This window comes from Fukomys damarensis, unplaced genomic scaffold (genome assembly GCF_012274545.1).
Source record: "Fukomys damarensis isolate Sample0158 unplaced genomic scaffold, DMR_v1.0_HiC HiC_scaffold_21, whole genome shotgun sequence".
NCBI lineage: Eukaryota > Metazoa > Chordata > Mammalia > Rodentia > Bathyergidae > Fukomys > Fukomys damarensis.
This window is the reverse complement of record NW_022900933.1, coordinates 8803537-8817395: the sequence shown is the minus strand read 5'-3', so window position 1 is coordinate 8817395 and position 13859 is coordinate 8803537. Positions and strand designations below refer to the sequence as shown.

Below are 13859 nucleotides of genomic sequence, written 5' to 3'. Positions count from 1 at the left end.
TAAATGGGTCAGAGAACTCAATGCAGAAAGGAAATCATAAAAATATTGTGTAATCCTAGCACACAGAGGAAGAGGCAGGAGGAGCAGCATGAGTTAGATGCCAGCCTGGGCTACATAGTGAGCTCAAGGCCAGCCTGAGCTATGTAGCAAGACCCTTTCTCAACCACCCTGCCAAAACAAGAAGTATCGAAAAATATGTAGTCATACCCAGCATTGTGGCACATGCCTGTCACCCCAGCACTTGGGAGGCTGAGGCAGAATAGCAAGTCCAAGGACAACCTGGCCTAAATAATAAGACCTTTTTTTTAAAAAGCCCAAAAATAAAATATGCTTAAGCTGGGAATAGCATGAATAGTGCATGCATGTTATTGAAGCTATTCAGGGGACCAATGTAAGAGGATCAAAAATCCAAAGCCAGTTTGGGCAATTTAGTGAGATTCTATCTTAATGTTTTTTAAAAAATACTTTTTAAGGGGAAGTAGGGATATAGCTCAGTGATACACCGTAACACACCCAAAGTAGCCCTGGGTTCAAACCCCAGCACTGAAATCAGGAAAAAAAATATGTCCATATCTGTACCTATATATATAGTTAAATTCCTCTATAACCTGAATATGGGGAAAATGTTCTAACTATGCCTTAAAAATCAAGATGCAATAAAATATTGGTGAATTTAATTACCAATTTTTGCAGGACAAAACCTCTGCAAACAAAATCAAAAGACAAATGACAGTAAGAGACTCTATATATCACAAAAAAGGATTAAAATCTCTAATACATAAATAACTTTTTAAAATTGAGGGAAAACACTGAAAGTCTTCGAGAAAAATGGGCAAAGACATGCACAGAAAATTAGCAATGGCAGCAAATATAAGACTGACACTTAAACATATGAGTAGCTGTTCTTCCTCACTCACGATATAAGAAAAATGCAAATCAAAACTATACTGAGACAGCATTTTTTACTCATCAGATTGGCAAAAATTCAAATCTTGAAAATGTAGTCTGCTAGTGCGATTACGGAGAGCAGGCACTCGTATATTACTGGTCGGAATGAGAAGCAGTACTTTGTGAAGAGAAATGTGGTGCTGTCAAAGCTAGAGATATTCGCCCTTCGGCCCTGTAGTCCCACTTCTAGGAATTTGCCACAAAGATGCCCCTCCAGCAATTAAAAAAAAAAATCCATGCGTGATGCTGCTCGTGCAATGTTATTTGCAATTGCAAAATATATCTCAAATACCCAGGCACACAAAACTGGCTAAGGATATGGTGTTTTGTTGAAATGCATTAAAAAAAAAGATGAGACGATATGACTGATCTGAATATATTTCATGAGCTTATTTCCAGAATATAGTCAATGAAAAATTAAAAGTGAAAAGAGTTATGTGTAACACAGAGATTGCTGTGTGCTAAAGGCTTGGTCCTCCGTGTGGTAGAATTGGGAGGTGGGAACACTTTAAGAGGCGGGGCCAGGTGGGGGTCTTAGATCACCGGGGCCTCACACTTGAAGGGATGTGGGCCACTGATCTCTTTCTCTCAGTTTGCTTCCTGGCTACCAGAAGGTGAATACTGCTCTAGTGCAGTGGTGCTACCTTGCCATGGGCCACAAACAGTGGGGCCAACCAATAAGGACTGAGCCCTCCTAAGCTGTGAGCCAAGATCAACATTTCCTCTTCATAAACTGATTCATCTCAGGCATTTGTTACAGTAATGGAAAGCTAACTAACACAATATACTTTTATATAAAACTAAAAGGTAATCTGAGCTACTTGGGAAGCCAAAGCAAGAGGAGCACAGTTTCAAGGTAGGCAACATAGGGAGATCCTGTCTGAATAAGGAAAGATAAAAGGGAATAAGGCAACATATATGTTTTGCTTAATTTTAGAAAAGGAACAATGAATCATAAAACAATGTAAGTGCTGAGGGGGCAGGTTGAAGGGATCGAGGGATGAGGACACTTCTCTGCACATAATTTTTTGTATACTTTTTATTCTTGGGAAACATGTTAATATTCTATATATTAAAAAATAAAATTAAGGGCCAGGGATTTAGCTCAGTGGTTCCACTGCCTGCCTCGCAAGCGCAAGGACCTGAGTTCGATCCCTGGTACCAAAAAACATACAAACAAAATTAAATTAAGTAAGAAAGATCAGGATGGGGGAATCTTTTTAGTACTGTAAACAAAAGCAAATAAACCCAAACATGCTTGCTTATTGAGGATCAATTCCAAGGCTCCTTTTTTTTTTTCCTTTTCCGGTATTGGAGATTGAATCCAAGGCCTTACACTAAGCTACGTCCCAGCTCTTTTTAATTTTTAAATGTGTCATTTTTATTTTGGGGATGGTGTTCCACTAAGGTGCCTGGGCTGGACTTGAACTTATGATCCACAGGTGGACATCACTGAGCCCACCTGAAGGCCACCCTTTCATACTGCAGATAACACTGCGGATCATATTTCTGCTGTGCTGGTGCCTGTGTTGAGTTCTGCCCCTAGGAGGCACGAGAAGGAAACTGCAGCTGGCGGAGGGATAAAGGACCTGCTCCTTCCTGTTTGCCTGTGGTTCCAGCTCCTGTGAGCCTCCCCAAAATGCTCCTTCACCCAGGCAGCAGTAAGTCCTTCCCCCAGCAAGAGCTAAGTGCATTTTACAGTTGCTCCAGTGCTTACAAAACCAGTTTCATCACATCACGGCAGGCACCCCAGCACCAGGTGGCTGGCACTCCCCTCAGAGGTCCCAACTCTACAGGCCTCTCCCCCGAATTCACAAAAACGGCCTCCCCAGAAACATTCTCCACCCAGTCTCCACTCTCCAGCTGCCTTCCTCTCAATTCCTAAATTTTCATCATTTGAACCTCACCTTATATCCCCTTCCCACCAAGTGGGAGTTGCTTCTGTTTGTTTGTTGTTTTTTTGTTTTTTGAGACAGGGTCTCACTATGTAGTTGAGACTGACCTGGAACTCACTATGTAGTTCAGGCTGGTCTGGAACTCACAGCGATCCTCCTGCCTCAGCCTCCCAAGTGCTGGGATTACAGGCGTGTGCCACCATGCCTGGCTTCAAGAAACTTTTTAATGGATGCTGGACATTATAAATGTTATACTATACTATATACTTTTTTGGGGGAGTCTTCTTTCAAAGAGTGTTGAATTTTGTTTGGATGGGTAGTTTTAAATTTCATGTGGGTCATCACATTCCTTTTGAGGAGGGTTTTTAATCTTGGTTAGGGCAGTCTAGAGATTCCTTACCCTGCAGCTAGTTAGGGCTCACTCCTAAGGCCTCACTCACATGTACTAAAGGCCCTACATGTTCAGTGAGGGTTTATTATTATTATTATTATTACTTATTAAAAATAAGATAAAATTCCAATGATGCATAAGTTTCTGGTAGTGTTTAGTTTTCAGCTCCCCAGAATGGTCCTTTCCCCAAAACTGTTTTGAGTAGCCTCGTGGAGCCACAACCTACAAACTTGTGCACACGTGACCTCTATTCAGCCGGATCCTCTGGTAAGGGTTTCCTGCAGTCTTTGTGTAGTCCCTCCTCCCCTCATATAATCTGCCTGCAATGCTAATCAACCTGGCCTCTGTCCCTCCACTCAGCAAGTCTGCTTTACACCCTGCCGTATGCTTCCAAGAAAAACCAAAGGGCCCTATTTTGCAATGGCAGGTATAAATTAGCATAGGAAAAAAAGTAGAAGATACACCAAAATGTTAACAGTGATTATCTCTGAGAAACGAATTCTGGGGTGTTTTCTTTTTGCTTTTTTAGAGTCCCTATTAAATAATGAACATGTGCTATCTTTATAATTTAAAAAAAAAAAAAGAAAAGAATCCTGCCCGATATTTGCATACCCCTCCCACCTGATGGCATTTCATTGTGCATTTGTACAAATCTGCAGGCCAGGGTAGATGGTTAAAGATACAGAGCTCACTTGGGTGACAGCCAAGTTCTGTCCCTGCTCCACAGAAGAAGTGGCCTATTGAATTCTGATACCCTCTCTACCCTCCCTTTCCCAAAACACAAAATTATTTGAAGAGTGTCCTTGTTCTCCAAGCAAATGACAGCAGCCCAGAAAAACATGCCTTTCTCAGAAGCTTTTCCAGAAGGTTCTGATAAAGCCGAGTCTCCTAGAAAAGTGCAAGTCAAGGAGCCAGGAGAAAGAGGAGAGACTGTTAGTTGTCATGGGGCCATTGGCCTGTGACATGTGCTCTCCACCAGCACAGGCTAACAGAGAGGCAGGGGACAGCCATTCTGCTCCTGGAAGCTTATAGCTGCCAATCACTCACCTCCTACTTTTCCTTTAAAAACAAGAAACAAAACAAAACAAAACAAAAAATGGCTCATTAGAATCCAGACCAGGAACTGTGGAGACATTAGCCTATTCTGGCAAGCAGCCTAATGGATAATAGATAACAGGTTATCCAGGAAATAATTAGATGCCTGCGCCCACAGGGATCAGTGGTAGACACTGACCCCTGTCATTCAGGATGTGGCCCAGAAAGTAAAGAACCCTTTCTTCTTTCACTTTCAGGGGTTGGGAAAATGTCAGGCCTCTCTCCTTTCTTTTATATGGTGACAAGTTAACAAGTGCTGAGTTTAAGCCCTCCTGAGCCTGCGGTTCTCACAGAGTCAGGGAGACCCACCAGGTTCTCTCCAGTGAGACCCTGAGGCAGGAAGTGACAAAGGAAAGAATCACTTATCGAGACAACCGCCAAAGGTAGGAGGCCAGGGCCAGCTTTCTTTGCTGGTCTTTCCTTTCCTTTTCTTTTCTTTTCTAACTTATAAATTGAAAGGGTTTAACTCATCACAGAAGAGAAGTAGCAATGATCTGCAGGCCTCGAGTATAGAGAAAAGACTTGGTGTTTGGTGGGAGATGAAGCCTTTAAAAATCCAACAAGAATCTTGATGTAGGGAGAAATTCAGGGAAGAAGACACTTGAGAGTCAAAAGCAACCAGTTATAAATTAAATGTAACTCAAAAAAAAAATCAAAAGGGTTTATTTTGGCCCACAGCTTTTGAAGTTCTTGTCTGGGAGCAACAGACCCATTGCTTGGGACACTGATGGGTCTGCTCGACCACAATGGCAGACAGGATGCTGCAGAATGAACTGCTCACCTCATGGCCAGGAATCAAAAGAGGAAAGAGGAAGGTGTTGGAGCCCACAGCTTACTTCAGTGGCTCACCCCCAGTGACCCAAAGATCTCCTGCTGGGTCTCACCTCCTAAGTACTCCACCACCTCCAGACAGAATCACACCAGCAAACAAGCTTTCAACACAGGGACCTGGAGGATGTTCCAGGTCCAAATTATAGCAACTGTTTCCCCCTTTATGTGCAGTCCCACCTTCGGCTCCCCAGGGGCATTAATGTGCAAGCAGTGGTCACCTCCTGTGATAACAATGGCTCCTTCAGGGAAACCCTGGAAGGACCTGCCGGGTGCTTCTCACACATGGCATTGTTTTTTAGAAATATATTCAAGGTGGTTTGCTTGGTTTGTTTCTCTTTTTAATCACACATTTGCTTGAAAGTAGATAACGCACCACAGACATTCCTCTCCATTCGTGAAGATCTTTTGGTTTGGGAGATGCATGTTTTTTACATGTGCACGGAGCTTGCTGAGGTCTACACAGACACCGGCTAACCTTTCCCTGTGAGTTTCCCTGTGGTACCCCTTTTCCTTCACCCACAGCTTCCTTTTACCTCTTCTTCAGTGCTGTGTTCCTGTTCTAGTTGTATCACAGTCTTACGGGGCTGCCCTCGCATCTGCAGTCTGCTGTACACTAGAATGCTGTACGCTACCTAACTGGATACCCCTCTCAAGGGTGCTAAAATTTACCGGTGGATCATATACGATTTGAAGAATATGATTTACTGATATATAATTTTTCTGGGAAGGAAAAAAGCATAAGTTTATCTTATAAAGCATAAGCTTATCTTATAGCTGGACGAAAAATAAATTCGAGAGAGTAAATAAAATTTAATATGGTCTCACAAGCCCAGGAGGTGGTGCCCCATGTTAAGAGCGTATCACAACATCCAGGTAATCACCGATTTGGAACTTCTGTGACCGCAAAGCCATGGAATCATCCATCCCTTCCTGCCACACATGGTGCTGCCAATCTCCTTAGCTCTACACTGCGGATCGCTTCACAAATTTGAGTGTCAGTCCTGCACGGGGGCCACGCTAATCTTCTCTGTATCGTGCCGATGTTAGTATATGAGCTGGCGAAGTGAGCACTACTGATATAATTTTTAAGAGGAATAAACTATAAATATTTGGGCCCTGCTGAAACAAAAAAAGTTAATATAGATTTTTTTTTTTTTAGTGCTTTAAGAAATTAAGCATCAGCAGATACCCAGCAGTATGTAACATGGATTAAAAAGTCTCCAGTGAGCTACTAGGAAGGCTAACCATAAAACTCAGTGGAAGCTATGTAAACAGCTGGTGATAGAATCTGGCCCTAATCAAATAAGTCTTTTTGTGTGTCTGTGGAAGGATATTCTTTCCTCTGCTTCTCTTTCTTGTTTTTGTTGTTGTTGTTATTGTTTTTAAGCAAGTGTTTTCAGTACATGTTTACATTCATTTTAGGCCGCAGGTGCATGCACTTTACATATCTTAATTCTTTCTATCCCCCTCCCTCCTTCCGGCTATAGATCCCCTTCCCATTTACAGAGGCTCTGTCTCCTTCGTTCCCATTTCACTGTTTCTTTTTCCTTGTTTTCTGCATCTTCCCTCCTTGCACGGATTTCTGCCCCTGCCCTGCTTCTTTCCAATTCCATACCTGGTCGCCTAGAGTGATCTAGCTCGTTTCCTGTCTCTTTTCCAATTCGGGATTTTCACCACCTCCCGACTTCACAGCATATTTTCTCTGCTAGTTTGGGGTAAGGGGGAGAAGCAAGACGCAGAGATAAAATCTTTATTAACCCTGAAGGAACCAAATGTGCGTTAGATGACACAGATGATACCTTTTGCACTATGACATTATCGCTTTCTATCATGGCTTCCAGCACGCAATCCTATTCTCTGGTAAGAGATGTGAAATTTGAATGTAAACAGAAATGCAATGACAGATTGAGGTTTTCTCACTTTCCCTTAAGTAGGTGGAGTCAGCTAATAAGTCTTTTCTTAAATATCTTGTACAATCGGTCAAATCTAGTTTTTCTTCAAAAAATATTTTTTCTTCTATCTTTGGAAGTGGCTCATATTTTTTTCCTTGTAAAATCAATAGTAATACCTGAGCCATCGTCCTCTGAGCACTAACATGTTCTGGGCTATGCCAAACACTGTATAAGCATTGTCTTAACTCTTTCTCTAGCTCTGTCTTATTGTCCCCATTTTACAGACAAGAAAACTGAGACCTGAGGAGACTAAATGGCCTGCCTAAGGTTTGTTTTCTCCCCGCCCAAAGTAGAAATAGCAGAAGTGGGATTCGAACCCTTGCCAAAAGTTCCATCATACTATACCTCCATCATGTTAAACTACCCCATGTGAGCCTATAACCTATGAATACACCATAGATACTACACCTACATCACACTTTTTTTTTCTTTGAAACAAGTTCTCACTAAATTTCCCAGGCTGTCCTGGGACTCACGATTCTCCTATCTAGGCCTCCAGAATGCTGGGATGACAGGCATGGGTCACCATGCCAGGCCTCACACTCCTGCAAGAAAGCAGCCAGGAAGAAGCTGAGGAAATGGGTTAAAAGGGAGGGCAGTCTCCAGAGGAGGGAGCGGGGGGCCTGTGATGGACATCGCAGCATCCACAACCTTCCCTCATGTTTACAGGATGCCAAGTGCTCCTCACGCTTTTCCTTGTTTGGAACTCATCAAAAGCGCCACGACCCGTCCAGTATCTCCCACCACACCACCACCAGCCGGGTTACACGGAGGTTTTAAACAGGGCCAGAGGAGAAGTGATCTCGCCAAGGTCGCTCAGTTGGTTTGATGGAGGGTTCTACCTGTCAAATCTCCAGTCTCCCTCCCATCCCACCTGCCTCTCAGCAATCCAGGGGAGGCCTCCGAACAGTGCCCGGATGGTGTCGGCTCCCTGACTCTGCAATTGGCACTCCAGAGTTTGAAAAAGACAGCAAGCAGGTAAGAGTGGAGGGTCCAGAACTAAAAGCCCAGTTCCAGCACTTGCAAGTGATGCAGCCTCGGACAAGTCAAAGCCTGATTTCCCCGCCTGTAATACAAAAGATCATGACCACATTCACTTCTACGATTATTATACACGAGGTGCTGGGAAGGTGCTTAGGATCATGCTTGGCCTGCAGGAAGTTATCAATAAACAATTTCTACACACCCAGTAGCTGAAGAAGCATCCACTGCAGTTTTATAATCCACATTTTCCTGTCAAAGAGGCTCTCAAGTTTTAGTCTGCCTCTTCTCTCTCAAAAAAAAAAAAGAGAGAGAGAGAGAGATTGAGAGAGAGAGAGACTCTGGGGCAGATTTGAAGACTGAAGACAAGTAGTTATCTTCATCAGTGATCTCAGGAAGTTCTGTGGGAGAATGAGGAAAATGCAGCAGGGAAGGAATGTATTAAATAAACATCGCAGAGAACCATTACTTTGGACAAAGTCCCTACAGTGGGCCCCAACAGACCAGATTAAAAATCAGAATGGAGTCCCCATGCTAAAGTCTCCCATCTCTAAACCAAGTTGTTATCTGACCTTCCAAGAAATTGGGACACAGAGATTACAGCCAAATTTTCCCAAACAGGCCAGTTTCAATTGGCACAATTGTGAAATTTCCTCCATTTTAATTCTACCTTTTAAAAAAGTATCCTGAAATAACCTGTTAAACCAAATTCATTCAGTTCTGTGTGTGTGCGTGTGTGTATTACTGGGATTGAATCCGGGGGCTTGGCAGGGAGCTATATTGCCAGTGCCATTTATTTATTTAACTATTATTTATATATTTTTGGCGATGAGGTTTCTCTAAGTAGCCCAGGCTAGCCAGAAACTTGTGATCCACCTGTCTCTGCTTCCTGAGAATCTGAGATTAGAGGCATGTGCCACCACACCCAGTAAGCAGTTATTTTTCTACTGTTCTCTCTCCCTTTCCACACTTTCCAAGGAGAACAACTTTTGTTTTGTTTGGTTGGTTGGGTGATGTTTTGAGACAGCATTTTGCTGTGTAGTTCGGGCTGGATTTAAAACTCTGTAATCCTCCTGCCTCAGCTTCCTGAGTGCTGGGATTACAGGCGTGTACCTCCATGCCTGTCTAAGAGAGCAATTTTGAAAGGACCAATCCACACTGTTCTGTGTTTCTGTTTTCCGCAGCCCTTCACTGTTTCTAAAATTAACCTGTAGGACTGTAGCCTGTGAGCAGCGAGATGCAGGGACAGAGTCTCTGCCTTATCACCGACGCCCAGAGACCACTTCACCTGGCTGTGCACCAACACCCACCCAGGACACAGAACATCCGGGCATGGACAAAGACCAGCTGGTGCAGACGGCCAAACTGGCTGAGCAGGCTGAGTGATATGACGACAGGGAAACCTGCGTAAAGCCTGTAACTGAGCAAGGCGCTGAATTATCTAATGAGAGGGATCTTCTCTCCATTGCTTATAAAAATCTTGTAGAAGCGCATGGGTCATTCTGGAGGGTTGTCTCAAGTACTGAGCAAAAGATGAAGGTGCTGAGAAAAAGCAGCAGATGGCTCGAGAATACAGACAGAAAATTGAGACAACTAAGGGATACCTTCAAGGATGTGCTCTCTTCTGGAAAAGTTCTTAATCCCCAGTGCTTCACAAGCAGAGAGCAAAGTCTTTTATTTGAAAATGAAAGGAGACTGCTATCATTATTTGGCTGAGGTTGATGCTGGTGACGACATAAAAGGGATTGTGGACCAGTCACAACAAGCGTACCAAGAAGCTTTTTTTTTTGTTTTTTGAGACAGGGTCTCAGTATGTAGTTGAGACTGACCTGGAACTCACTATGTAGCCCAGACTGGTCTTGAACTCACAGCGATCCTCCTGCCTCAGCCTCCCGAGTGTTGGGATTACAGGCGGGCAGCTCCACCATGCCCGGCCTCCAAGAAGCTTTTGAAATCAGCAAAAAGGAAATGCAACCAACACATCCTATCAGGTTGGGTCTGGGCCCTTAACTTCTCTGTCTTCCATTATGAGATTCTGAACTCCCCAGAGAAAGCCTGTTCTCCGGCAAAGAGAGCTTTTGATAAAGCCATCGCTGAACTTGATACATTAAGTGAAGAGTCATACAAGGCCGGCACGCCAATAATGCAATAACTGAAAGACAACGTGATACTGTGGACCTCGGGTACCCAGGGAGATGAAGCTGAAGCAGGAGGGGAAAACTAACTGGGCTCCCGACTTTTGTCTGCCTCGCTCTAAAATTTACACAGTGGACCGTGCGTCATCCATGCTGCCCACAAATAGTTTTCTGTTTAGGGTTTAGGACAGGTTTATGTTACTCCTACGTGAATGTCTATATTTCCCGTGTGGTTTTATGTTTACTATTAGGGGAGTAGAGCCAGTTAATATTCAGGGAGTTATCTGTTTTCATCTTGAGGTGGCCAGTAAGGGAAGTGAAATTTTTACACAAGTTACAAATGTTTGGCTTCATACTTGCAGTACACTGTGGTTTCACAAGGGCTGGTGTTAAAACTGCTTCCATGTCCAAGCCAAGAAAACTGCCTGCATATTGGTCTGTCCTGGTGGGGAATAAAAGGGGTCAATGGTTCCAGATACGGGTGTAGTTACTGTGGGTACGTGGAGGTTTGGAGCACCTCCAAGGCTGCGGTTGAAACAGATGCCCATGGGTCTCCGTGTGTGAGGGGCCCTGTGTTTCCCGGGAGTAAGCAGTCTCAGCACGCTCCTGTGACCCCAGCTGCGGGGTTCTCCAGACAAAGTCACCTCCCACTTACTCTGGCTAAGGGCAGAAACGGTTCACATTCCATTCTTTGTAAAGTTACCTGCTGTCTGCTTTCATTATTTTTGCTACACATATTATTTGTATTTAAATGTTTTCGGCAACCTAAGAATAAATGATGTGGTAAAAATGAATTGCTTGGTATTCATTACTTCATGCATATCAAACATAGCAATAAACAAACAAGACCCATGTATTTAACTTTTTTAAGGTTTTTCTGCTTTTGATTTTTTTTTTTTGGTATTTGCCCAACATGTATGTGTTAGAAAAATGGTTAACAGGAAAATAACTTATGATGGCTAGCTTTATTTAATGTCTCAAGAAATTTTCGTGAGCAATCCAAGCATATTTGTTAAGAACATATGTATTAAGTTCATGTAAGTGGAGTAAAAGTTTTATGAATGGACTTTTCAACCACTTTCTCTACAGCTTCTCATGTAAATTAGCCTTTTGGTTTTGAAACCTCTCTGAAGGAAATTTTATGTTCTTGGAAATTTATTTCTTTTTTTCCTTTTGGCAGAGAACAGGCTTTTTCCAAGTTTAAAGGCAAAGTTTTTCATAACAAAAATACTCGTAATATAACTACCGTTCTCAGCCATGTCCCATGTCGCCCCTCTCCCCCATAAAAAATAACTGAAATGGGAAAAAATGTATTTTATGATACAGGGGGAGATTGGAAAAAATTAATATGTTCCATTTAAAATTTTGGTATGTGGCATTTTCTAACTTAGGAAGCCACGTTGTTCTTGGCCCATCGTGATATTGGGTAGCATTAACTATAAGTTTTGTGCCTCCAGATCACTTTTGGTTTTTAAGAATTTCTTGATACTCTTTATAGCTTGCCTTCCATTTTAATCCTGTATTCTCTCTGTCAGGTGCACATGATTACCTTTCTTAGCCTCTGTCTTGTCACCAACCGTTCCTCCTCGGTGGCCAAGTGCTTGGGAAAAGGCCGCATGGTCTTTCTGGCTCCACGCGATGTCTAAGTACCTGCTCGCTTCGCTCGCCTCACACAGACTACTTCCCTCATCCTCTTCACCTCCGCAATCTCTCCTTAGTGATGAGATTGTGTTTATCTCCCTGTGAACCCTCCCCTTCCTGACAGTCTGTCATTGTCTGCTTTTAAAATCCTTTCTCTTTCTCGGGTCTCTAAATGATGGTGGGGCTAAGTTACACCCAAAGCTCACCCTACAGAATATTTCCTCAGTACTTACAGGAAACACCAAACAAAAAATACCATTTCAAAGAGGTGTATTTTTTTTTCCTTTTAAAATGTAAGCTCCTTGAGAGCAGGGACAATGTTTTCTGTGTGTTCTATCGTGCCTAATACACTGTAAATGCCCAATAAATACTGATAATGGGGCAAAAAATTAACCTCTACTATCCAGCTCATTGGCACACATTTTATTTTATAGGATGAAGTGTTGGCTGATTCTGGAACCCTAATAAAGCCAATTTAGATCTCTAAGTTTGCTGTGATGTTGCCTTTTGACAGAAGTAAGCCAATAAAGGTGCTAGTGAATCGACAGTCATGGGCAGAAGAGGTTCCGCCCCTCTGAGGTCCTCTGAGAGCCGGAAGACTCACAGGGTCCTGGGACCCTGAGCCCGTCCTAGTGGAGAAGGCTGTGCCTGGGGCACTCACTGCCTGCAATTGGGACCAGTGCTCCAAGTGCACAGCCTTTGGCAGGATGGGGCTGGAAGCAGGCAGTTCCGTGCGAACAAGGTGAGGGCGACCAGGGTGGGCCAGGGATATGGAGGGGCCCTGACTGCCCCCTGCAGTCGTCCCTCACCACGGCTAATGTGCAAGCTGGATGCATAGTCTCCCTGGAAACACTGGCCAAACAGCCCCTTTGTTGGGTCTGGGTCTAGCTTTAAACAAGATTTCTTCTTTGAACCGAATGCTACTTTGAACTATCTGCTTAGAGGTGTCTTTTAAAATGCTAGGTAACCTGGCAGGGATAGAGCTTGGTTTACCGTGTGTGAGGACTTAGGCTTAAACCTCAGCACCATAAAGAAGAAAAATTCTTGAGTCAACACCTCCTTAAAGTACCCATAGCCCTGAAAGTCCCATACATGTCTGGCCACTGTGCCCTCTAGTTTACACAGTCACAAAATACGTTCGTGAATATTATTTCATTTAATCAACATTGTAAATTAGTAAGGTGGATGATAAGCCTCTGAAGCAATTCCAGAGTTTTCAGTCCTTCCACTGAAGAATGGGCTATGCATGCTGGTGCACACCTGTAATCCCAGCTACTCTGGAGGCTGAGGCAGGAGAATGGCAAGTTCAAGGCCAGACTGGGTAACATAATGATATCTTATCTCAAAAATATAAATGAACATATTCATGAGGGTAGGACTATAGTTCAGTGATAGAGCAGTTGCCTGATGTCTTAGTTATGTTCTTGTCACTAGGACATAATATCTGACGCCCACAACTCAAAAGCAGAAAGGGTTATTTTTGCCTCAGTTTATAGGGTTTCAGTCCATAGCCAGCTGGTACAAGGCAGGGCAGCATGGTGAAGGGGCCTGGCATGGCAGCAGGAAGCAGAGAAGAATCAAGGGAGGAGGAGGGATTATATATACACACTTGTAGTCACGCTTACAGCAACCCCTGCCCCTTCCCACCAGGCTATAAACCCACCCAGCTATAAAGCCAGCTGTGCACTAAACCAGCAATGAGCCTCACACACCCAGTGCCCTCCCCGAAGCCCCATCTATGAGCACATGAGGCTTCAGGGGACGTTTCAGGCATAAAACCGTAACACCTGTCATGGGCAAGGCCTTGAATTTGATCACCAGCACTACACAGAGCCAAACAAAATCAAAATGCGCTTCTACAGAGGATTAGGAAGTGTGGCGATTTCAACTGTGAGATGATTCCAAGGCCCTAGAAGGAGTTCTGTGGCATCTCTCTGCTACCTGTCTGAACAGTTCCACTCTGGCTACTGCACTCATATTTGGAAGGCTT

The 13859-nt window shown here is 43.6% G+C and overlaps 1 non-coding gene and 1 pseudogene across 1 annotated transcript; one reads left to right on the top strand and one right to left on the bottom strand.

Annotated features, from left to right (window-relative positions):
- Positions 1 to 6124: 6124 nt before the first annotated feature.
- Positions 6125 to 6231, bottom strand: LOC117287204. The gene has a single exon (XR_004518403.1). It is a non-coding gene; the product is annotated as a U6 spliceosomal RNA (small nuclear RNA).
- Positions 6232 to 9425: 3194 nt separating this feature from the next.
- Positions 9426 to 10317, top strand: LOC104847568 (annotated as a pseudogene).
- Positions 10318 to 13859: the final 3542 nt, after the last annotated feature.